The sequence below is a fragment of the Heterodontus francisci genome, chromosome 14 (assembly GCF_036365525.1).
Source record: "Heterodontus francisci isolate sHetFra1 chromosome 14, sHetFra1.hap1, whole genome shotgun sequence".
NCBI classification, from domain to species: Eukaryota; Metazoa; Chordata; class Chondrichthyes; order Heterodontiformes; family Heterodontidae; genus Heterodontus; species Heterodontus francisci.
The window spans coordinates 107,618,456-107,645,181 of NC_090384.1; the positions used below are offsets into that span (position 1 = coordinate 107,618,456).

General features: G+C 43.9%; 2 protein-coding genes across 9 annotated transcripts in view; one reads left to right on the forward strand and one right to left on the reverse strand.

The window, feature by feature from the left end:
• Positions 1–7,259, reverse strand: part of LOC137377211 (GTPase HRas) — a 62,197-nt gene extending 54,938 nt beyond the window's left edge. The window contains exon 1 of one of the 2 annotated variants that reach the window (XM_068046722.1): positions 7,017–7,259. The gene's annotated coding sequence lies outside the window, so the exon portion shown is untranslated. The remainder of the gene's footprint in view (positions 1–7,016) is intronic. The other variant, XM_068046721.1, reaches the window with a different exon arrangement.
• Positions 7,260–7,758: 499 nt separating this feature from the next.
• lrrc56 (leucine rich repeat containing 56) overlaps positions 7,759–26,726 on the forward strand; it is a 222,911-nt gene continuing 203,943 nt past the window's right edge. For 5 of the 7 annotated variants that reach the window (XM_068046725.1, XM_068046723.1, XM_068046727.1 and 2 more), the window contains exon 1: positions 7,759–7,842. The gene's annotated coding sequence lies outside the window, so the exon portion shown is untranslated. Of the gene's footprint in view, positions 7,868–26,726 lie in introns of all 7 variants that reach the window. The other 2 variants (XM_068046733.1, XM_068046726.1) reach the window with 2 other exon arrangements.

Sequence of the window (26,726 nt, forward strand, 5' to 3'; positions counted from 1 at the left end):
TCTGGTTCATTTATGACTTGCAGCCACCATTCTTTTTCACTTCAATGAGAAATATTGACCACAAAAGTCCCTCTGCTCCCACTCAGGCCCCACATTAACCATTTGTTATCCACCTCTTCTATTCACTGAGTGACTGGTCACCAGTGAAGGCAGTTACATGTCAAAAGCGACATGTGAAGTTAGTTCAACTTTGGAATTCCCTCCCTAACCCTCTTTACCTCTCTCTCCTTCCTCAAGATGCTCCTCAAAACCTACCTTTTTCACCATGTTTTTGGTCACCTGTGCCAATATCTCCTTCTGTTGCTTGGAGTCAAATTTTATTTTATAATGTTCTGTGAACAGCCTTGGGATGTTTTATTACAGTAAAGGTACTATATAAATGCATCGAGTTCTGGAAAGATTTCAAACTAATTTCATCAACATTAGACTTTTAAAAAAATTACAATTCCTCTGATGGATCAACATGCTCCCACCTACAGCACTGTAGCTGTTCTGTTACTGGATCAATAATCCAGAGAATGCATGTTCAAATCCCACCATGGCAGTCTGAGAATTAAAGTTTTAAAAAAAATCTGGAAATTGCAAGCTGGTCTCAGTAAAAGTAACGACAAAACTGGCAGATTGTCCCAACTACTTCACTAATGTTCAGCTGTCCTCACTCAGTCTGGGCCTCTATGTGACTCCAGTCCCACAACTCTTAACTGCCCTTTGAAATGACCCAACAAGACACAGCTACATTAAACCATTATAAAGGGCATCTGGTGATGGACAATAAATGCTGGCCTTGCCAGTGATGCCCACATCCTGAGAATGAATAAAACAAACACTTCGGGTCTGAGGTACTGGTTTGTTCCATTTTTGTGCATGAACAGCAATGTTGGACTTGGTACACACTGAATCCACAACACGAGCCGCAGCTACTCTGCTATAGAGCAGAAACAACAGAAATATTGTTGTTATATTTCTACATGGTTAATATTCCCCAGTGAGGGAGTGTGGCTTTAGACCAGATTACCACTGCATCACCAAGGCACGTGAAATCACAACAAACACCCAGTCTTAACAACAATTTGTATTTATATAGCACCTTTAATGTAGTAAAACTTTACAAGGAGTTTCACAGGAGCATTACCAAACAAAAACGGATGGATTTGAAAAAAGGAGAATTTAAAAATTGAGATGTTGCAGGACCGGGAGCCAATGTAGGTCAGCGAGCACAGGGGTGATGAGCAAACGGGACTTGTTGCGAGTTAGGATATGGGCAGCAGAGTTTTGGACGAACCTCAGCTTATTGAGGGTGGAAGATGAAACCTTGATTAGACTGGAGTGTGCAGAGTTCTCCTCTCCATAGCATAATACATTCAAATCAATTTCTGGGAAAGAAGTTTCGCCCAAATTCTTTATTGGATTATGAGTGACTATCTGAAATTTACAACATATAATAAATAAAAGCAGAGAATGCTGGAAATACTCAACAGGTCTGGCAGCATCTGTGGAGACAGAAACAGAGTTAACATTTCAGGCCGATAACCTTTCATCAGAACCTCTTCCACTTATGTCTTCTTCCCTCTCTAGATCTTCTTGATCAATCATCCCTTTTGTTATTGAATCTCTCCTGCATCACAGACACTAGAACATAAGTAATAGGAGCAGGAGTTGACCATATGGCCCAATCCAGGCTGCTCCACCATCCAAAACTATCATGGCTGATCTTAAGCTTCAACTCCACTTTCTCGCCCACTTGCCATATCCCTTGATTCCCTGAGACACCAAAAATCTGTATCCTAACCTTAAATGTGGCCTTACTTTTGGTTCCCTCCCCCCCCCCACCTTAAACCTATAACATCTCTAACATTTTTACAGATGTAACGAAAGGTCATCAATCTGAAACATTAACTGCTTCTCTCCCAGATATTTTCTGCTCTTATTTCAGATTTTTGGCCCCTAGTTTTGGACTCCTTCACAAGTGTAAAAGTCTTTCCTACATCTACCCGATCAAACCCTTTCCATCAGGTAACCTTACCACTTTCTCTTTTCTAGAGAAAAACATCCTCACCTTTCCTGATGCTTAGAACGTCACTGCTCTGCCACCATGCTAGGAAATCTTTTTTGTACCTTCCCCAATGCCTCGATATGCTTTTTATAAAATGGAGACCAGAATGGTTCACAGTATCCAGTAAACAAGGTTCGATACAAGTTTATCACTTCCATGCTTTTCAATGCTATCCCTCTGGAAATGAACCCCAGTGCTTGGTTTGCATGTTTAAATGTCACACTGCAGTTGTCTCTAATTCACACTTGCTATTTGTCATCTCTGCATCACTATCTGCTGAAGTTCTACATGCCGTATGGTTATCAGACAAACAGATTACTACAGTGTCCATGTGTTGCTCGAGGAAATCGATATGACCTCTTTGTGAACTGAATTAAATTTAATCAGCAAAGGAACAGTAGTTCTGGCTCACTACATCATCTCCCATCCAAGCCCAATTTCATAATTTCAACATCTGTTTCACACCCTAAGCCAGGAGGCACTATTGGTAAATGTCCAACACACAGCAAGAAGGGCTCGCACCTGAAATGCAGCAGCTACTGACGATTCACTAAACACAAAACACTTTGACAATTTATTTTTATTTTTTTAAATGACTAGTTTCAATGATTCGAAGATACAAAGCATCTCCATGACGAAGTTGTGAATGAATCAGCATCACTGTTGTGATGAGGCTTTCAATGCAATGATGGTACGGGCAGGTCCACTAAAAACACCAAATGCACCATCTGTGTCCTTCATAACGCATCTCACATCCGGAGATAGTATTCCAAGTGATCTAAACATCCACATCCTTGTTTTCAAATCTCTCCGTAGCCTCACTTCCTCCTTATTTACCACCTTCTCCAGCCCGACAATCTTCTGAGATCCCTGTACTCCTCTAATTCTGGCCTCTTGAGCATCCCCAATTATAAATCACTCCACCATTGACAGCCTTGCCTGCAGCTACTGAAGTTCTGGAATTCCCTCCCGAAATCTTTCCTCCATTAAGATGCTTCTTAAAACCTACCTCTTTGACCAAGCTTTGGTCACCGGTCTTAATATCTCAATCACAGAATTAATACTGTGCAGAAGGAGGACATTCGGCCCATCGTGTCTGCACCAGCTCTCAATGAGCATTCATCTAATGCCATTCCCTTGTTTTCTCCCCATAACCCTGCACATTCCTCCTTTTCAGATAACAGTGCAACTCCCTTTTGAAAGGCCTCAGGCAGCGCATTCCAGACCTTAACCACTCGTTGTGTGAAAAAGTTTTTTCTTGTGTCACTTTTACCAAATGTTTCAAATCTGTGCCCTCTCGTTCTCGATCCTTTCACAAGTGGGAACAGCTTCTCTCTATCTACTCTGTCCAGACCCCTCATGATTTTGAATACCTCTATCAAATCACCTCTCAGCCATCACTTCTGCAAGGAAAACAGTTCTAACTTCTCCAATCTGTCTTCATAACTGAAATTCCTCATCCCTGGAACCATTCTTGTGAATCTTTTCTGTACTCTCTCCAATGTCTTCACATCTTGCCTAAAGTGCAGCACCCAGAACTGGACACAATACTCCAGCTGAGGCTGAATTAGTGCCTTCTACAAGTTCAACATAACTTCCTTGCTCTTGTACTCCATGCCCCTATTAATAAAGCCCAGGATACTGTATGTTTTATTAACTGCTCTCTCAACCTGCCCTGCCACCTTCAATGACTTATACACATATATACCCAGGTCCCTCTGCTCCTGCACCCCCTTTAGAATTGTATCCTTTATTCTATATTGTCTCTCCATTATCTTCCTACCAAAATAAATCATTTCACATTTCTCTGCAATGAACTTCATCTGCCACCTGTCTGCCCATTCCACCAACCTGTCTATGTCCTTTTGAAGTTCTACACTATCCTCCTCACAGTTCACAATACTTCCAAGTTTTTAGTTTTAGTTTTAGAGATACAGCACTGAAACAGGCCCTTCGGCCCACCGAGTCTGTGCCGACCATCAACCACCCATTTATACTAATCCTACACTAATTCCATATTCCTACCTCATCCCCACCTGTCCCTATATTTCCCTACCACCTACCTATACTAGGGGCAATTGCTAATGGTCAATTTACCTATCAACCTGCAAGTCTTTTGGCATGTGGGAGGAAACCGGAGCACCCGGAGGAAACCCACGCAGACACAGGGAGAACTTGCAAACTCCACACAGGCAGTACCCAGAATTGAACCTGGGTCGCTGGAGCTGTGAGGCTGCGGTGCTAACCACTGCGCCACTGTGCCGCCCTAAATATATAATCAGCAAATTTTGAAATTGTGCCCTGTACACCAAGGTCTCGGCCACTAATGTATAATCAGGAACAGCAAGTGTCCCAACACTCACGCCTTGAGAACTCCATTACAAACCTTCCTCCAGCCCGAGAAAAGATCCATTAACCACTACTTTCTGTTCCCTGTCACTCAGCCAATGTTGTAGCCATGTTGCTACTGTCCCTTTTATTCCAGGAGCTGTAACTTTGCTCAGGGTGTATGGGGTGTTCAGATAGAGGTAATACCCTCGTATTTTCAGTCAGCTGCATCCAATTTGTAGGAGAGACTGGAATCACATGTCCTCATCTACACCCAGCTCTCACTGCTGGCTCCAAGTGCTACACCCCAGTACACCATCTCAGCTGACAGGTGAAACGTAGTGAGGGGAGAAATGATGAACACGACACCACCTGGGCGGATGTCTTTCTTGATAAAGATAACAGCCAGAGCGGTAGGATTCCAGGGGCTCAAGTGACACTAAAACAGCTTTAATCAGAGCTCTTGGTCAAAATTTACAGGAAAAAAATGAGCTTATAATAAATATAGTTACACAATTTTGCATGGGTAGATTCTTCAGAGAACATGCAAGTAGAACTGCATTTCCACAGAAAGTCAAATCTGGCTTGATGCAATTTCCTCAAAGTGCATCACCAGACCTCAGTTAAGATGCTTTTTCTTCCTGACTTGGGCAATACTGATCTGCCCATTGCTCTTGTATTCCATTCTTCAAGCTAAACGATATGATCTGCCCACTCACTACTCCATACAGCAGCTTTGAATTTGCATTGGCTCCCAGTCTGGCAATGACTCCATTTTAAAATTCTCAGCCTAGTTTTCAAATCCCTCCATGACCTTGCCCACTCCCGATCTCTAATCTCCTCCAGCCCAACAATGCTCAGAGATATCAGCACGCCTCCAATTCCAGCCCTTTGTACATCCCTGATTTTAGCGCTCCCCCATGGGCGTTGGCGGCTGTGCATTCAACTGCTTGGACCCCCAAGCTCTGGAATTCCTTCCCCAAATCTCTGCTCCTTTAAAGACGCTCCTTAAAATGTACCTCTTTGACCAAGCTTTTGGTCACCTGCCCCAATATGGACCAGTGCCAAATTTTGTTTGATAATGTTCCCGTGAAGGGCTTTGGGAAGCTTTACTACATTAAAAGGCGCTATATAAATGCAAGCTGTTGTTGTTGCTGGGAGTGTCCCAGGCACCGATTCGGAGCTGCAGGTGTTACCTGGAGAAGGGAGCTGCAGCTTAATCCAGACAGTACAAATCAAGGCAGTGTGCTCCAGTACCATATGTACCCATCAATTCCTTGCATCATCCCAGGCTGGGGAAAATGCAGCTCTCTCATCTGATTAACCCTGCCCCACTGACAACTGTCAATCACCTTCAACAATCTAGTACACCCTGACCACACCCTAAAACTGACAGCTATCAATCACTCAGCCTGTTGGTACTCCCCTCCCAGACAGTACAAGCCTGCCATGTCTGCTGAAATGTTTAGGTTACTAATGTAGAGATTACCAACACGTAGCCAGTGTGACAATGGGAAAAGTTTCTAGACTAAAAATCACCTCTATAATGGCAAAAATAAATAACAGTGGCAAATAGTAAACAAACCCCAGAAATGCAACAATGCATCTGAGAAACTCACAGGATGCTCGGCTTTACCATTAGTAAAAGACCTGCAAAACAACAAAACGGACCAAAATAAAGGGGGTGATGAATGCGGACATGGCAGTGGGAAGCTAGGGTTACAATGTGAATGGAGGAGGCTTTGATGGGCCGCCACTGGATACAGTGTCAGCTGGAGCGATGTCGCAAATCCACACAAACGATACAATCGCAGCTGAGACACTCACTCTCCATCTCTGCCCTTTAAATCAATCGCTGCAGCTTCACTGACTCAATCACACACACCAAGCCCATTTCACCAGCAAAGTCAGAGAAATTAATAATCCCTTACCCTCCATTCATGCTGTAACAGTAAGTTGTGTCTTTTTATGAACAGAATTCCTTTCGACAATATCTGCAAACAGCACTAAATCACTCAGATACAAGACAGGTTGTAATTATTGCATCCTTTCATTGCACATTCCTTTCGGCATTAAAATAAAAGCAAAACATTGCGGATGCTGCAAAACTGAATTGAGAAAAGGCTGGAAACCCTCAGTGTAGAGGGGAACCCCAGGGTACTGCCTGACCGGTTCCAACATTCAGTTTTTAATTCCTCATTGCAATACTGGTCTTATTTAAGTGAGCCGCCTCACTCTCCAGTTTGCACCTCAATGAGTTGGTCCATCGATTCCCCACAATGGACCTAAAATCATTTTCTTGTAAACAGAACTGGGTCACATCACGTTATCAAAATAAACAGAAATATTACAGTAACAAAAAAAATTCATTTTGCAACTTTTTTGATCGGTGAACATTTGCTATTTAAAATGCTTTTTTGAAAAACACGTTGCATTTGTTAAATTGTTTAGCAACATATTAAATCTTATTTAACTACATTGCAACACATGTATAAATACCATGAAAACCTAAATACACATTGCAAACGGATTTCTCTGCATTGAATATTTGCAAAGGATTACCACTTAGAGATGTAGAGTAATGGTTTTTTATTTTTCAGCAGCTGGGGCGTTACCCGGTGCTGTCTTGACTTACCAGAAACTGCAATAAGGAAGGAGAAAAAGCCGCAATCAGTAGCAGATAAAGAAATAAAACATAGCACTGATGGGCAAAGTCTGATTGCCTGGTTTGCTAATTCTCAGTAATTGCAGCAGTAACTAGGTGCTGCTGTATTTTAAGTATTAATAACAATCAATGGCGCTCTCTCCCTCTCTGCTTCTGTCTCTCTGTCTCCAGCTCCCACTTTCAAAAGTTCCTACAATTCAGCGAGCGCAGTTCCCCAGCGATGCGCGCGCAACGCCGAGTAAAATTACTGTGATCCACACAGGCGCAACCTAACCTGATTGCTCTCCTCTCATTGGTCCAGCTACCCCGAACGGTACCGGCCTGACGTCCGCCGCTCCGGCTTCTGATTGGTCCTCAGTCCCATCAATCATCTATTTAAATAATTAAACGATTGGGGGCGCTGCTTAAAGTTGACTGGAATTGGGGATCTTTTTCAAACCTGAATTGACAAATTAGTTAATATTTTGTGTAAAAAAAACTATAGGATAAAAGTTGTTTTGTCCTTTGTCCATTTATATGGCTGTTACATGCATGTCAAAGAAAACAGGTGAATATGAACAACAGCTCCCTATTCGGGCATGCGCAGTCGCGGGCTGGAAGACCTGCGCTCGCAATGCCCGACGGAGATTGTAGTCTTTCTGCTGCGGTGCTGGATGTAGTGAGCAAAGCGGTGTACTACAACTCCCAGCAGCCCCCGCGCCTTCCCTCCGGGAGGCAGCGGCGGAGGCCGGGCCGTTGCTAAGGAAAGCAGTGGGAGTTGGGGCGGCGCGGCGCGGCGGTCAGCGGTGTTCGGCGGGTGAGTGGAGGCGGCTTTGGCTGCGGTATGTGCAGGGGGTGTTTGAGTTGTTGGAGGGGATTTTATTATCGCCCAGGTTCGGGGCCTGTCCCCGTTGCTAGGGAACAGAGTGAAGCAGCCGGGCCAGAGACGGCGACGACAAAAACATCAACCTGCATTTATATAGCGTCCTTAACATATAAAACGTCCCAAAACGCTTCACAGGAGTATTATCAAACAACATTTGACACTGAGCCACATAAGGAGATATTAGAACAGATGAGTAAAAGTGTGGTCAAAGAATCATAGAAAGTTTAAGGCACTTGGCCCATCATGTCTGTGCCGGCTGAAAAACTATCCACCCATTCTAATTCCACCTGCCAGCATTTGGTCTAGCCCTGCAGATTACAGCACTTGAGGTGCATATCCAGACTCCTTTTGAATGAGTTGAGGGTTTCTGCAGTAGGTATATATGACCATACGGATTAGGAGCAGGAGTAGGCCACTCGACTCCTCGAGCCTGCTCCGCCATTCAATAAGTTCATGACTAAACTGATTTTGCCACATTTCCACCTACCCCCGATAACCTTCCACCCCCTTGTTTATCAAGAATCTATCTGCCTCTGTCTTAAAAATATTCAAAGACTCTGCTTCCACTGCCTTTTGAGGAAGAAAATTCCAAAACTCTCACCCCTCAGAGAAAAGATTTCTCCTCATCTCTGTCATAAGTGGGTGGACCCCTTATTTTTAAACAGTGATGCCCCCCAGTTCAAGATTCTCCCACAAGGGGAAACATCCTTTCCACATCCATCCTGTCGACCCCTCAGGATCTTATATGTTTCAATCAAGTCGCCTCTTACTCTTCTAAATTCCAGCGGACACAAGCCTAGCGTGTCCAATCTTTCCTTTTAGGACAGCCCACCCATTCCAGGTATGAGTCTAGTAAACCTTCTCTGTACTGCCTCTCTGTACTGAGACCAGTACTATGCACAGTACTCCAGATGTGGTCTCACCAATGCCTTGTATAGCTGAAGCATAACCTTCCCTACCTTTGTATTCAATTCCCCTCACGAAAATTTCTGACATTATACTCTATTTGCCAGGTCTTTGCCTACTCACTTAACCTATCTATATCCCTTTGTAGCCTCCTTATGTCCTCTTCACAAGTTACTTCCCTACCTATCTTTGTGTCATCAGGAAATTTAGCAACCATACCTTCGGTCCCTTCATCCAAGTCATTTATATAAATTGTAAAAAGTTGAGGCCCCAGCACAGATCCCTGTGGTACACCACTCGTTACATCTTGCCAACCAGAAAATTACCCATTTTGCCTACTCTCGGTTTCCTGTTAGCTAACCAATCTTCTGTCCATGCCAATATGTTATCCCCTACACCATGGACTTTTATTTTCTGCAATAACATTTGATGTGGCACCTTATCAAATGCCTTCTGGAAATCTAAGTACAAGACATCCACTGGTTCCCCTTTATTCACAGCACATGTAACTCCCTCAAAGAACTCCAATAAATTGGTTAAACATGATTTCCCTTTCACAAAACCATGTTGACTTTGCCTGATTGCCTTGAATTTTTCTAAATGCCCTGCTATAACAGCTTCTAACATTTTCCCTAAGACAGATGTTAAGCTAACTAGCCTATAGTTTCCTGCATTCTGTCTCCATTTTTGAATAAAGGAGTTTCATTCACTATTTTCCAATCCAGTGGAACCTTCCCTGAATCTAGGGAATTTTGGAAAATTAAAACTGACGCATCAACTATCTCACTAGCCACTTCTTTTAACACCTTAGGTTTTAAGGAATGTCTTAAATGAGGAGAGAGTTGGAGAGGTTTAGGGAGGGAATTCCAGAGCTTGGGGCCCAGACAGCTGAAGGCAAGACCGCCAATGGCGGAGTGATTCAAATTGGGGAGGCACAAGAGGCCAGAATTAGAGGAGTGCAGAGACCTCGAAGGGTTGGAGGAGATTACAGAGGGGTGGGGCTGTGGATGAATTTGAAGGGTTTAAAATTGATGAGGAGGTATTGGATAAGCTGTCTCTACTTAAAGTGGATAAGGCACCAGGACCGAATGAGATACATCCAAGGATACTGAGGGAAGTGAGAGTGGAAATTGCGGAGGCATTGGCCATTTTTTAGTCTTCCTTAGACTGGCTTGGTGGTGTCAGAGGACTGGAAAATTGCAAACATTACATCCTTGTGTAAAAATAAGCCTAACAACTACAGTCAGTCAGTATAACTTTGGTGGTGGGGAAAATTCTGGAAAGAATAATTCAGGTCAAAATAATAGTACATGGACAAATGTGGGTTAATTAAAGAAAGCCAGCATGGATTTCTTAAGGGAAAATCATGTTTAACTAACTTGCTGGAGTTTTTTGAAGAGGTAACAGTGAGGGTTGATGAGGGCAATGCAGTTGATGTGGTGTACATTGATGTCCAATTTGATACAGTGCTGCACAACATACTTGTGAGCAAAGTTATAGTTCATGGAATAAATGGGACAGTAGCAACATGGATATGGAATTGGCTGAGTGACAGAAAACAAAGAGTGACTTGGATGAAGGGCTGGAATGTATGGTTGCTAAATTTGCTGATGACACAAAGATAGATAGGACAGTAAGTTGTGAAGAGGATATAAGGAGTCTGCAAATGGATGTAGATAGGTTAAGTGAGTGGGCAAAGATTTGGTAGATGGAGTATAATGTGGGAAAGTGTGAACTTGTCCACTTTGGTAAGAAAAATGGAAGAGCAACATATTATTTAAATGGAGAGCGATTGCAGAGCTCTGAGTTGCAGAGGGATCTGGGTGTCCTCGTACACGAAATGCAAAATGTTAGTATGCAGATACAGCAAGTGATTAAGAAGGCAAATGCAATGTTGTCATTTATTGCAAGGGGAATGGAATATAAAAGTAGAGATGTTTTGCTGGAGTTGGACAGGGCATTGGTGAAAGCACATCTAGAGTATTGTGTACAGTTTTTGTTTCCTTACTTAAGAAAGGATATAATTACATTGGAAGCAGTTCAGAGAAGGTTCGCTCGACTGATTCCTGGGATGAGAGGGTTATCTTATGAGGAAAGGTTGAACAGGTTGGGTTTGTATTCATTTGATTTTAGAAGGATGAGAGGTGATCTTATTGAAACATATAAGATATTGAGGGGACTTGACAAGGTGGATGTTGAAAGGATGTTTTCCTCTTGTAGGAGAGATTAAAACTAGGGGCCACAGTTTAAAAAAAATTAGGTGTCTCCCATTTAAGACAGAGCAGAAGAATTTTTTTCTCTGAGGGTTGTGAGTCTGTGGAACTCTCTTCCTCAAAGAGGGGTGGAGGCAGGGTTGTTGAATGTTTTTAAGGCAGAGATAGACAGATTCTTGACAAACAAAAGAGTCAAAGGGTATTGGGGTTGGCAGGAAGGTGGAGTTGTGTCCACAAGCAGATCAGCCATGATCTTACAGAATGGTGGAGCAGGCTCGAGGGGCTAAATAGCCTATTCCTGCTCCTAGTTCCCTTGTTCATATGAGTAGTGGTTAATGGATGTTTTTTGGGCTGGAGGAAGGTTTGTCGTGGAGTTCCCCAGGGGTCAGTGTTGGGACCCTTGCTTTTCCTGATATATATTAATGACCTAGATCTTGGTGTACAGGGTACAATTTCAAAGTTTGCAGATGATACAAAACTTGGAAGCATTGTGAGGAGGATAATGTAGAACTTCAAAAGGACACAAACAAGTTGGTGAAATGGGCAGACAGGTTCTGTGAGAAATGTGAAGTGAAACATTTTGGTAGGAAGAACATGGAGAGGCAATATAAAATAAAGGGTCCAATTCTAAAGGGTGAGCAGGAGCAGTGCGACCTAGGAAGCATACATAAGGTCTAGGAGGCTGAAGAAAGACGAAGCTTTGAAAGAATATCGGGAATGTAGGACCAATCTGAAACGAGGAATTAAGAGGGCTAAAGGGGGTCATGAAATATCTTTAGCAAACAGGGTTAAGGAAAATCCCAAAGCCTTTTATTCATATATAAGGAGCAAGAGGGTAACTAGAGAAAGGATTGGCCCACTCAAGGCCAAAGGAGGAAAGTTATGCGTGGAGTCAGAGAAAATGGGTGAGATTCTAAACGAGTACTTTGCATCGGTATTCACCGAGGAGAGGGACATGACGGATGTTGAGGTTAGGGACAGATGTTTGATTACTCTAGGTCAAGTCGGCATAAGGAGGGAGGAAGTGTTGGGTATTCTAAAAGGCATTAAGGTGGACAAGTCCCCAGGTCCGGATGGGATCTATCCCAGGTTACTGAAGGAAGCGAGAGCGGAAATAGCTGGGGCCTTAACAGATATCTTTGCAGCATCCTTAAACATGGGTGAGGTCCCGGAGGACTGGAGAATTGCTAATGTTGTCCCCTTGTTTAAGAAGGGTAGCAGGGATAATCCAGGTAATTATAGACCGGTGAGCCTGACGTCAGTGGTAGGGAAGCTGCTGGAGAAGATACTGAGGGATAGGATCTATTCCCATTTGGAAGAAAATGGGCTTATCAGTGATAGGCAACATGGTTTTGTGCAGGGAAGGTCATGTCTTACCAACTTAATAGAATTCTTTGAGGAAGTGACAAAGTTGATTGATGAGGGAAGGGCTGTAGATGTCATATACATGGACTTCAGTAAGGCGTTTGATAAGGTTCCCCGTGGTAGGCTGATGGAGAAAATGAAGTTGCATGGGGTCCAGGGTGTACTAGCTAGATGGATAAAGAACTGGCTGGGCAACAGGAGACCGAGAGTAACAGTGGAAGGGAGTTTCTCAAAATGGAGACGTGTGACCAGTGGTGTTCCACAGGGATCCGTGCTGGGACCACTGTTGTTTGTGATATACATAAATGATTTGGAGGAAAGTATAGGTGGTCTGATTAGCAAGTTTGCAGATGACACTAAGATTGGTGGAGTAGCAGATAGTAAAGGGGACTGTCAGAGAATACAGCAGAATATAGATAGATTGGAGAGTTGGGCAGAGAAATGGCAGATGGAGTTCAATCAGGGCAAATGCGAGGTGATGCATTTTGGAAGATCCAATTCAAGAGTGAACTATACGGTAAATGGAAAAGTCCTGGGGAAAATTGATGTCCAGAGAGATTTGGGTGTTCAGGTCCATTGTTCCCTGAAGATGGCAACGCAGGTCAATAGAGTGGTCAAGAAGGCATATGGCATGCTTTCCTTCATCGAACGGGGTATTGAGTACAAGAGTTGGCAGGTCATGTTACAGTTGTATAGGACTTTGGTTCGGCCACATTTGGAATACTGCGTGCAGTTCTGGTCGCCACATTACCAAAAGGATGTGGATGCTTTGGAGAGGGTGCAGAGGAGGTTCACCAGGATGTTGCCTGGTATGGAGGGCGCTAGCTATGAAGAGAGGTTGAGTAGATTAGGATTATTTTCTTTAGAAAGATGGAGGTTGAGGGGGGACCTGATTGAGGTGTACAAAATTATGAGAGGTATAGACAGGGTGGATAGCAAGAAGCTTTTTCCCAGAGTGGGGGATTCAATTACTAGGGGTCACGAGTTCAAAGTGAGAGGGGAAAAGTTTAGGGGGGATATGCGTGGAAAGTTCTTTCCGCAGAGGGTGGTGGGTGCCTGGAACGCGTTGTCAGCGGAGGTGGTAGACGCGGGCAATATAGCGTCTTTTAAGATGTATCTAGACAGATACATGAATGGGCAGGAAGCAAAGAGATACAGACCCTTAGAAAATAGGCGACAGGTTTAGGTAGAGGATCTGGATCGGCGCAGGCTTGGAGGGCTGAAGGGCCTGTTCCTGTGCTGTAATTTTCTTTGTTCTTTGTTCTGTATGTGTATAAGTCATTGAGGATGGCAGGACAGGTTGAGAGAGTGGTTAATAAAGCATACAGTATCCAGGACTTGATTAATTGCGGTATAGAGTACAAAAGCAAGGAGGTTATGTTGAATTTGTATAAGGCAGTAGTTTGGCCTCAGCTGGAGTATTACGGACAATTCTGGGTGCCACGCTTTAGGAAGGTTGTGATGGCTTTAGAGAGGGTGCAGAAAAGATTCACAAGAATGGTTCTTGGGATGAGGAATTTCAGTTTTGAAGATAGATTGGAGAAGTTGGGACTGTTATCCTTGGAGACGAGAAGGCTGAGAGGTGATTTGATAGAGGTCTTCAAAATCATGTGGGGTATGGACAGAGTAGGTAGGGAGAACTGTTCCCCCTTGTGACAGGTCAAGACTGAGAAAGCAAAGATTTAAAGGAATTGGTAAAAGAAGCAAAAGTGACGTGAAGAAAAACTTTTTCACGCAGCGAGTGGTTGAGGTCTGTAATGCACTGTCTGAGAGTGTGGTGGAGGCAGGTTCAATTGAAGCATTCAAAAGGGAATTAGACAGCTTTACGATGAGGAAGAATGTGCACGGTTACAAGAAGAAGGTGGCACGAGGTGAAATGCTCATTAGGAGAGCTGGTGCAGACACGATGGGCTGAACTGCCTCGTTCTGTGCTGTAACAATTTTGTTAGCCAATGTAGGTTAGTGAGCAAACCTCCCCCACCCCGAATGGTGGGTGTTGGATATGGGATGCCTGAACAGAAATAATGCAGAGTGGAAGCCGAATTCATAACAGCTTTTAAAAGAGCTGTGGATAAAAGGCACAGAAAAGTAATCGTTTGTTCCTGATGAAGCAGGGATTTAAGTCCATAATCCAGGCTGTCTCTCCCAGGGCAGTCCTGAGGGAGCGCTGGCTGCTCTGTCTGAGGGGCAGTCCTGAGGGAGCGCTGCCCTGTCGGAAGGTCAGTCCTGAGGGAGCGCTGCCCTGTCTGAGGGTCAGTCCTGAGGGAGCGCTGCCCTGTCGGAAGGTCAGTCCTGAGGGAGCGCTGGCTGCCCTGTCTGAGGGTCAGTCCTGAGGGAGCACTGGCTGCCCTGTCAGAGGGGCAGTCCTGAGGGAGCACTGCCCTGTCGGAGGGTCAGTCCTGAGGGAGCGCTGGCTGCCCTGTCAGAGGGGCAGTCCTGAGGGAACGCTGCCCTGTCAGAGGGGCCGTCTTTCTGATCAGATGCTAAACTGAAGCTCCATCTGCCCTCAGGTGGACATGAAAGATCCCATGACACTATTGAAAAAAGATCTCTACCGTGTGAACTAGGAGCAACATTTATCTGTCAACCAGCATCACAAAACACATTAAGTAGTCATTTATGCATTGCTATTTGTTGGGATCTTGCTGTACTCAATTTGGCTGCTGTGTTTCGTACATTAAAACAGTGACATTTCAGAAAATGTTTAATTGGTTGTAAAAGTGCTTTGGGAAGTCCTGACACTGTGAAAGACGCTGAAGAGGTGCAAATCCTTTCCTTAAATAATATATTGCTGGTCTCTGTTGTATTATCTAATCTCGGCATCGCTGAGCTGGGTGGGGGGGAAAGTCAGCTGGTATCCCCGCTTCTGATCACTATCAAGTGAACCTGATAGAAAACGTGTGTGCTTGGAGGTCTAGGAAGAGCAGGATGGGTCTGAAGTGTGATGCCACTATAGTTGAACTCTGATACTCATTGGCCACCTCCTGTTCCTGTGTAGATATTCAGGCCCTTGAGCTGTTCCAAAAGTCAATTAGACCATAGCTAATCTGTATCTTTACCCCATCTACCTGCTTTGATTCTGTACTCCTTGATACCCTTACCGAACAAAAATATTCTCACACATGAAGTATGACAAGATACTGAAGGTCACCCACTGGCCCTGGAGCTGTGCCTAAGCAAGTCAGGGAAAGAAAAAAGAGAAAGACTTGCATTTATATCATGTTTTTCATGATCATCGAACATCTCAAAGCGCTTTACAGCCAATGAAGTACTTTTGAAGTGTAATCACTGTTATAATGTAGGAAACACAATAGGCAGTTTGCACAAACAGCAATGTGATAATGAGCAGATGATCTGGTTTTGCGATGTTGGCTGAGGGATAAATATTGGCCAGGACATTGGGGAGAACTCCCCTGCTGTTTTTCAAAATAGTGCCATGGGATCTTTTACATTTACCAGATCAGGCAGATGGGGCCTCGGTTTAATGTTTCACCCAAAATGTGGCACCTCCGACAGTGCAGCACACCCTCAGTGGAGTGTCAGCCTTTATTTTTGTGCTCATGCCCAGGAGTGGGACTTGAACCCAGAACCTTGTGAGTCAGACAAGAATACTGCCAACTGAGCAACGGGTGTGTCATCAGCTTTGGGAGTATATCAGGAAATGAGGGAAGAAAATTGGCAAAGGAAAAAAAAACTTTGCTTGTTGTGGACATGTAGCAATAATGAAGCATTTTGGCTCTGTCATATTATGTTATTGGTTATTTTGTTTCTCGTCACACCTGGCACACTTAGGGTTAAAATGAAGCTCATTTACAGAAAGGGTCTGGCTGATACATAGGCAGGATGACCATCATATGACTGTTGATGGCTTTTGATGTGCTGCATTTGGAGGGGAGAACATCTCCCAGGTTATTCCTAGTGTTTTGGGCATGTTAATTTTCTCCTATAATAAAAGTACAAAATACTGCGGATGCTGGAAATCTGAAATTAAAACAGAAAATGCTGGAAATGCTCAGCAGATCTGGCAGCATCTGTGGAGAGAGAAACAGAGTTAATGTTTCAGGTCTGTGACCTTTCATCTGATGCTGTGCTGTTACGACTCTGTACATCTAGATACTGGGCAAATAAGTACCTCTTTGACCAAGCTTTTGGTTCCTATCCTAGTATCTACTTCTTTGGCTTGATGTCAGTTTTTACCTGATACTACTGTGAAGCACCTTGGAATGCTTTACTACATTAAAGGCGCAGTATAAATGCAAATTGCTGTTGTCATTTACTGAAACTGAGGAGATTTAAGACATTTTTTTAAGTTATCAAAAGCTTTGATGAGGAAATGGTGAATGTCTGTTTCCTCTATTTGGGGAGTCAGTGATGTGGGATGTTGCTCAGAATGTCACCTAGGGAGTCATAAAAATGCTTTTTATTTGAGATGCTGGCATTCAGAGTTGATGCATATGATGTTGACTGTGCCTCCATCAGATGATCACCGCAGGGAGACGAGGCGCTCTGAGGTGCTCAATTGACTGTCACTTGAGAGGCTATTCATCCTGGGTAATTTCAATGCATGTGTTGGGACAGACAGTGATTCATGGCCAATGTGGTCATCATGGGGTGGGCAGGATTAATGATAATGGACAGCTCAATGATAATGAGCTTTGTGCCCTGAATGAACTCTGCATCCCCAACACCTTCCAGGGCAGACATCACCACAAGGCGTCACCCAAGGTCTGGACGACCTAGTCATCACAAGGAGGCGCGATCTACCTGGTGTTCTTCACCCACACCTACCATAGGGTGGATTGCAACACTGACAGAGTGAAGGTGCACCCCTGAAAGTTCCACAGCTCCAAACACGACGGCCCGCCACACATCAACATCCCTTGCATAAGCAATGATGCCAAATACCAGCACTTTGCACTGTCGCTAGAATGTTTGTTACCCACCAGAGCCTTAACGGGAAGCACTGATGTTGGCATTGATGAAACTTGGCAGTCACTAAGCTCAAACGCGTCATTTGGTAAAGGCAGAACCTACAACAAGGGCTGGTTTGAGACCTACTCAATTGAGATGATATCTGTCATTGATGCAAAAAACAAAGCCTACATGATACACGACATAAACCCAACAGCTAAGACATTGCATGACCTGAAAGTAGCCAAGACAGCTGTGCCAAGGACAGGGTGATAGTGTGCAAATAAACACTGGATCAACTTATGTCAAGAAATCCAAATTGCATATGACAAAGGAAATCTACGAGCTTTGTACAAAGGGATCAAGAGGGCGCTTGGCCCTGCCATCGAGTTAGATGAAGAACCCTCATCATTGGAGCTCGAGAAGGCCATAGACCGCCTAGTAAGCAGAAAGGCACCCAGCAAGGATGGAATCCCAGCCAAACTGCTCAAGCACAGAAAATTCCAACTATTGCACACCTTTATAACCACCTGCTTCTCTGCTAGAATCTGTTCCACAGGAGATGCATGATGCCAAAATCTTCACAGTATACAAAAACAAAGGAAACCCAGGAGACTGCAACAACTACAGGGCCATCTCACTGCTTAGCATCACGGGGAAGGCTTTGTTAGGGTCATGCTTAAAACACTCCATTTACTTGCAGCCGAGTGTACCCGGAAGCATAGTGTGATTTCCGTGCCGGCAGATCTACTGTGGACATGATCTCCACCATGTGCCAGCTGCAAGAGAAGTGTAGGGAACAGAGTATACCCCTTTACTTTTGTAGATCTCACTAAGGCATTCAACACCATCAGCAGGGTTTACAGGATTTTGGGAAAAAGTGGCTGTCCACCGAAGCTCCTCGGTCTTACCTGCTTCTTCCATGACAACATGCACTGCACTGTACAGCTTGATGGCTCCACTTCCGACAATCTTGGAGTGAAACAGGGTTGTGTCCTAGCCTCCACTCTTTCTCCATTCTCCTTACCTTCGCCTTCCCTGCAGATATGGAAAGAGTGTACATGCACACTAGGTCAGGTGGCAATCTATCAAGACTGAAAGTGAACACAAAAACACGTTGTGTCCTGATCAGAGAACTCTACGGTGATGATGCTGCAGTAGTCGCTCAAATGGAAACTCAGCTATAAAGACTCCTGGTCTATCTCTCCCAAGCCTGTAACTTGTTCTCCATGACTATAAGCATCCAGAAAACCATGGTCATGTGACAAGACGTTGCCTCTCTACCTCTGATCACACTAAATAACATTCCACTGGAAGTGATTAACAGATTCTTCTACCTTGGGTCCATGATGACAGATAATCTGTCCCTTGTTGCAGAGCTCGATACATGCATTGGGAAAGCTGCTACCACCTTTGGCCAACTTGTGAAATGTGCAGGGAATAACACCAAGCTGATGGTTTATAAGGCCTGTGTTCTCAGCACCTTGCTGTACGGCTGTGAAACATGGGCGACTTACAGCTGCCAGAAAAGAAGCTCAATAACGTCTATCTTTGCTGTCTGTGGCACATTATGGGTATATCCTGGCAGGACAAAATCACAAATGCAGCAGTCCTCTTAAAGGCAGAGCTCCTAAGTGTGTTGGCACTAATCAAACGGAGCCTTCAGCAGATCGGACACAAAGGCAGGATGGAAAACAGTCGCATACCCACGGACATTTATGGTGAGGTAGCCGAGGCCAGACACCAGTGGGGCGCCCAAAGCTCCGCTTCAAGGATGCTTGCAAATGTTGACTATCACACTTGAGAGTCATTAGCTGGTGAAAGATGGAAACTGTGACACATCCTATGGACTGGTGTGCAGAATTGTCTCTCACGATGACCAGTGGCTACAGCAGCTTGGCAACAGACGCCAATGCTGAAAATAACAACTCACAGCGTCACTTGGCAGCTTCACATGCGGCACTTGTGGCAGAACCTGCCTCTCAGGATTGGCCTTCACAGCCATCAGCAAAGATGCACCTAGAGAAGACACCCCACCGAAATGGATTGTTTGCTGCATGTCCATTATCTTTTGTAGATGGAAGGAGCCCAACGATGTGGAATAATCAATTTACGATTAATACCGAGAGTTGGGTTAGAGAAATTTCTTTCCACAGAGATTGTCAGTGCATGGAAGACTGAGTCCTCGATTTAGTATTTGTGGTGACCACCGAATCGGGCTGGTACAATAGATAAATGAGTGCTTTCCATTGTCAGTAGACAACAACGTCCAGCATTTGTATAGCACAGTATTGTGCAATATGGTGCCATATTTTGCTAATTGCAATTCTAATTAGTCAATGAAAAATGGGTGATACTGTCGCAGGGGATGTGATCTCAACACTCACATTCGCATGGTGCATGCATGAGTGCTTTAACTTTTTTATGTGTTTGTTAGTAAGATGAAGAGTACTGTGTGCAAGTATTTATTGATAGTTGGGGGACAGTGGTGTAGTGGTAATCTCACTGAACTAGTAATCCAGAGGCACAGGTTAATGCCCTGGGGACACTGGTTAAAATCCCACCACAGCAGCTGGTGGAATTTAAATTCAATTAATTAATAATTCAATTAATTAAAAAAAATCTGGTATTGAAAGCTAGTCTCAGTAATGGTGCCATGAAGCTATCATTGATTGTCGGAAAAAAACATCTGTCTCACTAATGTCCTTTAGGGAAGGAAATCTGCTGCCCTTAGTTGGTCTGGCCTAAATGTGACTCCAGACCCACAGCAATGTGGTTGACTCTTAACTTCCCTCTGAAATGGCCTAGCAAGCCACCCTGTTCAAGGGCAACTGGGGATAGGCAACAAATGCTGACCTTGCCAATGACGCCCACATCCCATGGAAGAATTAAAAAAAGAGTGCTTTATTACTTGATTGTTGAATATAGATATTTGTTAATAGTTGTTTGGTAGTACTGAACTTGAGTATTGTTGAAAATAGAGACATTTTGTCAAAGCTTTTCGTCTTGCGCTCATCAAGACAATTCACAAGAATGCCAATGTAAGGGACAGCAACAGATTTATACTGTATGAGAAGAGAGTGCTGATTGGTTGGCAAGTTGATTCTGATTGGTAGAGGAATTGCCATGGAGAAAGCACAGTTTATGGAGACTGACAGTTGACTGTCAAGCTTTGTTTGAAATTTCAACCAGGCAGCTTGGCTCTGGTCAAGGAATTGCCCTGAGGAATGAACCAGCGACTGGCTGTCATTTATTTTGTTTTGCTGAAACATGAACAGTGTCCATGTTCTTTCTGTCTACAATGAACACGGCCCTGTGTATTAATATATGTAGCTTCCAGTATGCGCAAATGTGCCACACTGCGAGCTCAACCGACAATCTTAAATTGGTTGTCAGCATAATTCTTAGCACACTGAGGATTATTTAGCATGATTCCAGCATTTCTTGTTTTTGTTTCAGATTTCCAGCATCCGCAGTATTTTGCTTTTATTATTTAGCAAGTGTTGTCTAATCGTAAAATCACATCTAATGTTGGATGCGTGTTTTGAGTTTTGCAAGCTGGTTGGGTACAGCCCGTACCTTGACCATTGTGAACAGCAGAAGGGACATGTTGTTTGATATGATCCGCCAATCTGTTGAACGTACAGCCTATATGCCTAGCATCACATTGGCATTGAAATTCATATATCACGTTACTCATTTTTGTGATAGGCAGAACATTTTTGTGGTTTGACAGCAGCATCCTCTTAGTGGCGAACACCACACGTGTTGCTACTGCATATTAGCAGTGTGAAACGGCTAGCTTCACCTGTTGCTCAATTTTTTGGGATACATTACCCTTCCAAGGTCATCTGAGGTGGACTGGGCACTTTTCAGGGCCGAAAATGACGGCCTTAGGACATTCATAAGTTTGTGTGATGTACAGTGAGAAATGATCTGATCAGGGTAGCCATTGTCACACAGGATGCCTTTGATTCTCCCTATTTCTGCATCAGGCCTGCATGGTGAGAAAATGGCTCGGGCCCTATTTACGAGGTTGCCGATAAGGCCAATCTTATAGCGCAAGGAGCTGTAAGAATCACAACGTGTGTGTTAATCAGTGAAGGTAGGCTTGTGGTAGACCATGGTAGAGAACTCCTTAGCAGATTTGTCCTTACGAGTGCAAGATGAAAAGCTTCGACAAAATGTCTCTATTTTCAGCAATACTCAAGATATTCGTTCAGTAAATATGCATACGTGAAGAATATTTACCTGTGTCGTGTGTATCTAAGCTGTTTTCCACTAAAATTATAGCATGTGGTTAAAACAGAGCGTGGCCATAGCCACACCTGTTGACTGGTCTGCAATTTCTGTTGGACAGCACTGCTATAGGACCTTTGATGTACAAAATGTTTCAAAGACAGAGGAATGATGGATTACTGAGTTGGGATGAAAAAGTGGGTTATGAGAAGAATTTTTTTGAAGAGAAAGTTGGAGGGGTCTCTGGAAGGAATTCACTTTATCTACATGCCTATGAAATGTGTTCCTGCTTGCAGGAATCTTTTATACAAGATTTTTACAAGCTTGTCCCACACTGTAAGCACGTCTGTTTGTGTGTGTGTGTGTGTGTGTGTGTGCGTGCGTGTCAGTTATTTTTGTGGAGTTGACTATTGGTCCAGCTACTGCGTGATTCTTTGGGATGTTCTGAGGATGTAACTCGGCAGATCATAAGTACAACTCTTTATTATTTCAAGCTGTATAGAATGTAAAACCATGTTCCTGATTCTTGGACAGAGCAGGAGGTAAAATACAGCCCAAGTAGATTTAATTATTTTATGATTTCACTTTATGATCTACAGACTGCAGACGGTCTTTATAGAAATAACTGGCTGCCACAGAATTGCAAATGGAATTTGGAATGACATCAGTTTCCTATTTTAAAAAGAGCATGTGAAAGTAAGTGGTATTGGTTTTGTTGTGTTGGTCAGCCATGATGCCAACAGTACAGTGGAGGCTTGTTCTACGGTTTTGGGACAGGAAGACTCCCTTATTAACAAAAGCACTCCAGGTCAACAGAGAAAAAAATACTTGTATTTTAAAACAAGCTAGAAATTTCAGGAAGCTCATAGTGCTTGCCTTGCCCTCTTTCACAATAAAGATTGTGAACTAGACCAAGCTCTATTAAAACCTGCTGAAGTGTGTTGATAGGACAGTTGTGACGTTTTCTAATCAGTTTGTGGGTGCCATGCTTCAGAACAGTGAGTTCCTGCACTGGAAATTTCAGATTTCTATTATCTGTTACCGTGTTACATGTTGGGGTTTCTTCTTAGGCATTCCCTCGGGATCAAGGATGACTTGCTTCCACTCTGGTTCGATGGGTTCTGAGGTGGCTGATAAATCCAATGTGTGATCTGCAGACTCTGCCACATGAGGGGCAGGGGGTGCTTGAAGGGTCAGGTAGATGAGTAGTTTGGAGGTTTGTGCGCTGCCTCTGACGCTTTGACTTTGCCTCTGCATGTTCGCAATGAAGTCCCTTGAAGTGTACAATGCCTTCCTGAATGAGCTTTCTCCATCTAGGACAGACACGAGCCAGGGACTCGCACGAGTTGGCAGGGATGTTCAATTTTTTTTATTCGTTCATGGGATGTGGGTGTCGCTGGCTAAGCCAGCATTTATTGCCCATCCCTAATTGCCCTTCAACTGAGTGGCCATTTCAGAGGGCATTTTTATTTAAGAGTCAACCACATTCTGTGGACCTGGAGTCACATGTAGGCCAGACCAGGTAAGGACGGCAGATTTCGTTTCCTAAAGGACATTAGTGAACCAGATGGGTTTTTACAACAATCGACAATGGTTTCATGGTAACACTAGACAAGCTTTTTAATTCCAGATTTTTATTAATTGAATTCAAATTTCACCATTTGCCGTGGTGGGATTCGAACCCATGTCCCCAGAGCATTAGTCTGGGCCTCTGGGCTACCAGTCCAATGACATTACCACTACACCACCACCTCCCCATTGAGGACATCTCTAAAGCATTTCTGCTGTCCTCTTCCTGCCATGACCAAGTTCTGAGTAGAACAGCTGCTTCAGGAATCTGATGTCAGGCATGCGATTGACATGTCTCGTCCAACGGAGCTGGTTTTGGGTGATTAGCACCCTGATGCTGGGCAGGTTGGCTTGGGAGAGGACGCTGCTGTTGGATCACCTTTCTTGCCATCGGATTTGGAGGATCCTGCAGAGGCACCTCTGGTGTACTTCAGTGCTTTGAGGTGCTTGCTGCAGGCTGCTCAAGTCTCCAACGCATATAGGAGCATAGGGATCACTGTTGCCTGGTAAACCATGGTCTTAGTTTCGGGTTTGACATCCTGATCCTTAAATACTCTCTTCCTCAGTCAGCCGAAGGCTGAACTGGCACATTGGACGTGATGATGGACCTCGTCGTCTATGTCTGTCTTTGCCGAAGGGTTTCCCAAGATATGGAAAATGGCCCACATTTTTCCAGGATCTCACCTTTGATCTTGATTAACAGGGGGAGGTGTTGTGCTGTGGGATTTAGAATATGAAAAAAAAGACATGTATGTGGGAATGTAAAATAATCCAGGGAGACAGCTCAGGGAGAGCTAGCATCAGCACAGGTATCATGGATTGAGGGACGGTCTCCTGTATTATAATTTCTGTGATTCGAGTGAAAGAAAGCGCAGTGCTATTTTGGTGTCTGTTGGAGAAAGCTGGTGATGTTGTCCGGGGAGGTAAATGGGAACAATTCTTGAACCACAAAATGTTTGAGGAGAATCATGATGAGCATGTCAGTCCTTAACCCAGAGTGATTCATTAGTCTTGCCATTTCAATTGTATGCTAACTTAGCTTGCATTGTGCTATTTTCTATTTTCCTACCTTCCTACCTTCCTGTCCTACACCACACCTACCCCCATTCTCTGCAAGCTACACACCATTCAAGCTATAAACAAGCTTCTTCAAAGCCTTTGCCAGCTGAGGTGATTTGCCTGACAATTCTTTGGTTTTAACACACAATTTGCACTTTTCAGTAGCAGTGTAACCATGATCACAAATTCAGCTGTACAGTATTTCTCCAGCACAGTGTTGAAGGGGCTTATTGTTCCATTTAAAAAACAATTGTGGAATGTCTTCTGGATGTTGTGAGAAAACAACAACAACATTTCTATTTATATAGCGCCTTTAATGCAATAAGAGCCCCAAGGTGCTTCACAGGAGCTTATAAAATGAGCCACGTAAGGAGATAGTAGGTCAAATGACCAAGAGGTAGGTTTAAGGAGCATCTCAAAGGAGGAAAGCAAAGTAGAGAGGTGTAGGGAGGGTATTCCAAAGCTTAGGACCTAGGCTTGGGGTCGGCAACCTAAATAACAAGAGGAGCCATTTTAAAAATTTAGTCAAAAATGCAATCTCTCGAGATTGGGTGGCGCAGTGGTTAACACCGCAGCCTCATAGCTCCAGCGACCCGGGTTCAGTTCTGGGTACTGCCTGTGCGGAGTTTGCAAGTTCTCCCTGTGTCTGCGTGGGTTTCCGCCGGGTGCTCCGGTTTCCTCCCACAGCCAAAGACTTGCAGGTTGATAGGTAAATTGGCCATTGTAAATTGCCCCTAGTGTAGGTAGGTGGTAGGAGAATGGTGGGGATGTGGTAGAGAATATGGGGTTAATGTAGGGTTAGTATAAATGGTTGTTGGTCAGCACAGACTCGGTGGGCCGAAGGGCCTGTTTCAGTGCTGTATCTTAAAATAAAAAATAAAGAGCTGCAATGCTGTACTCAAATGCCAAGAATAATGAAAAACAAGACAGGCACATTTCAACAGCATTTTAAAGGTTTTTTTAAACAGCAAAAGTTGTTAATTGATACTTTCTCACAAGTAAAATTGTAATAATAGTCTGAAAAATGAAACAAGTCATTTATTTACTATCAAAATGAGTTTGATCGATCAAGGTCGGGAGCTGCTCCTGAGTCCATAATGAGCCGCAGGTTGCAGAGCCCTGGCCTAGGCAACTGAAGGCGTGGCCACCAATGGTGGAGTAATTAATATTGGGGATGTTCATGAGGCTAGAATTAGAGGAGCACAGATATCTTGGAGGTTTGTAGGGCTGGAGGACATTGCAGAGTTAGGGATTTGATAAAAGGCTAAGAGTTTTAGAATCAAGATGTTGCTTGACCAGGAGCCAACTCAAAACCTGAATTCTTTACTTCTGATAGAATTCATTTTGAAATGCTATTTTTGTATTAAAAAAACATGGCTACTGGTCTCAAACAACAGCTTGCATTTGTAAAACTATTTTAAGTTAGAAACAACAGTATATTTGTTTTGTATGCAGCTTTTCACATAACTGTACTGCTAGTTGGGCCCTGTTTGTCAAGGTTGCTATATCCACCTGTTTTAAATTGGACTTGCCACTTTCACTAACAATGCTGCAAAACCTGTGTTTCTTAAAGTAGACCCATCCAGAACAGTATACAGTATCTTGGTAAATAAAAGCAAAATACTGCAGAGGCTGGAAATCTGAAATAAAAACAAGAAATGCTGGAACCACTCAGCAGGTCTGGCAGCATCTGTGGAAAGAGAAGCAGAGTTAACGTTTCGGGTCAGTGACCCTTCATCCGAAGAAGGGTCACTGACCCGAAACGTTAACTCTGCTTCTCTTTCCACAGATGCTGCCAGACCTGCTGAGTGGTTCCAGCATTTCTTGTTTTTATTACAGTATCTTGGTATTGTACGCAAAGATAAGACCAAGGGAAACAGGGTGAGAGGACAGGGGATAATGGGATCAGGACACATAGGTGTGATTCAGCCCCTATTTTAAAGGCATGTTTTGTCCTTGTTTTTGTGCAAAACTTATTACTAGATTATAGTTAGCTAGGAAAATGTAGAAATAGAGTTAATTGCAGCAAAGGAGGTGAAACCACTGCCGCCACTGGTAGAGGATTGCAATTATTGTGTTTGCATATGTGGTTTCATTGGACCAGAATGTGTGTCGAAATAACAGGGAGGGTAATGGCGCTCTCCGTTATTTATGGGTAAGCTAGTTCAGGTGAGGAGCAGACGTGCAGTTAATTGTCATTCGATGGGGGTTGAGGTCAAGGAGGACTTCCATGAGGTGAAGAGTCAGCAGGACTCACTGTTTGCCACAGAGGCCTCCGAGATCATCTTCTGGTCCAGAGTTCGCTCTGTTGAGCAGGATGAGACGTGCTCGCGTTACTTCTTCCAAAAAGTACGGAGAGAGAGCTCTGTGATCAGAAGCCTGAAGGAAGAGGATGGCTTGGTAATGTCTTCACAGTTGACATACTAAGGATCAGCAAATCCTTTTATGCTGGGCTGTACGACGTGAAGCCCACAGACAGCAGAGCCTCCCAGTCCTTCCTGTCATCTATCACAGAGGTCTTAGATGACAGCATGAGGGAGAGCCTGGACAAGC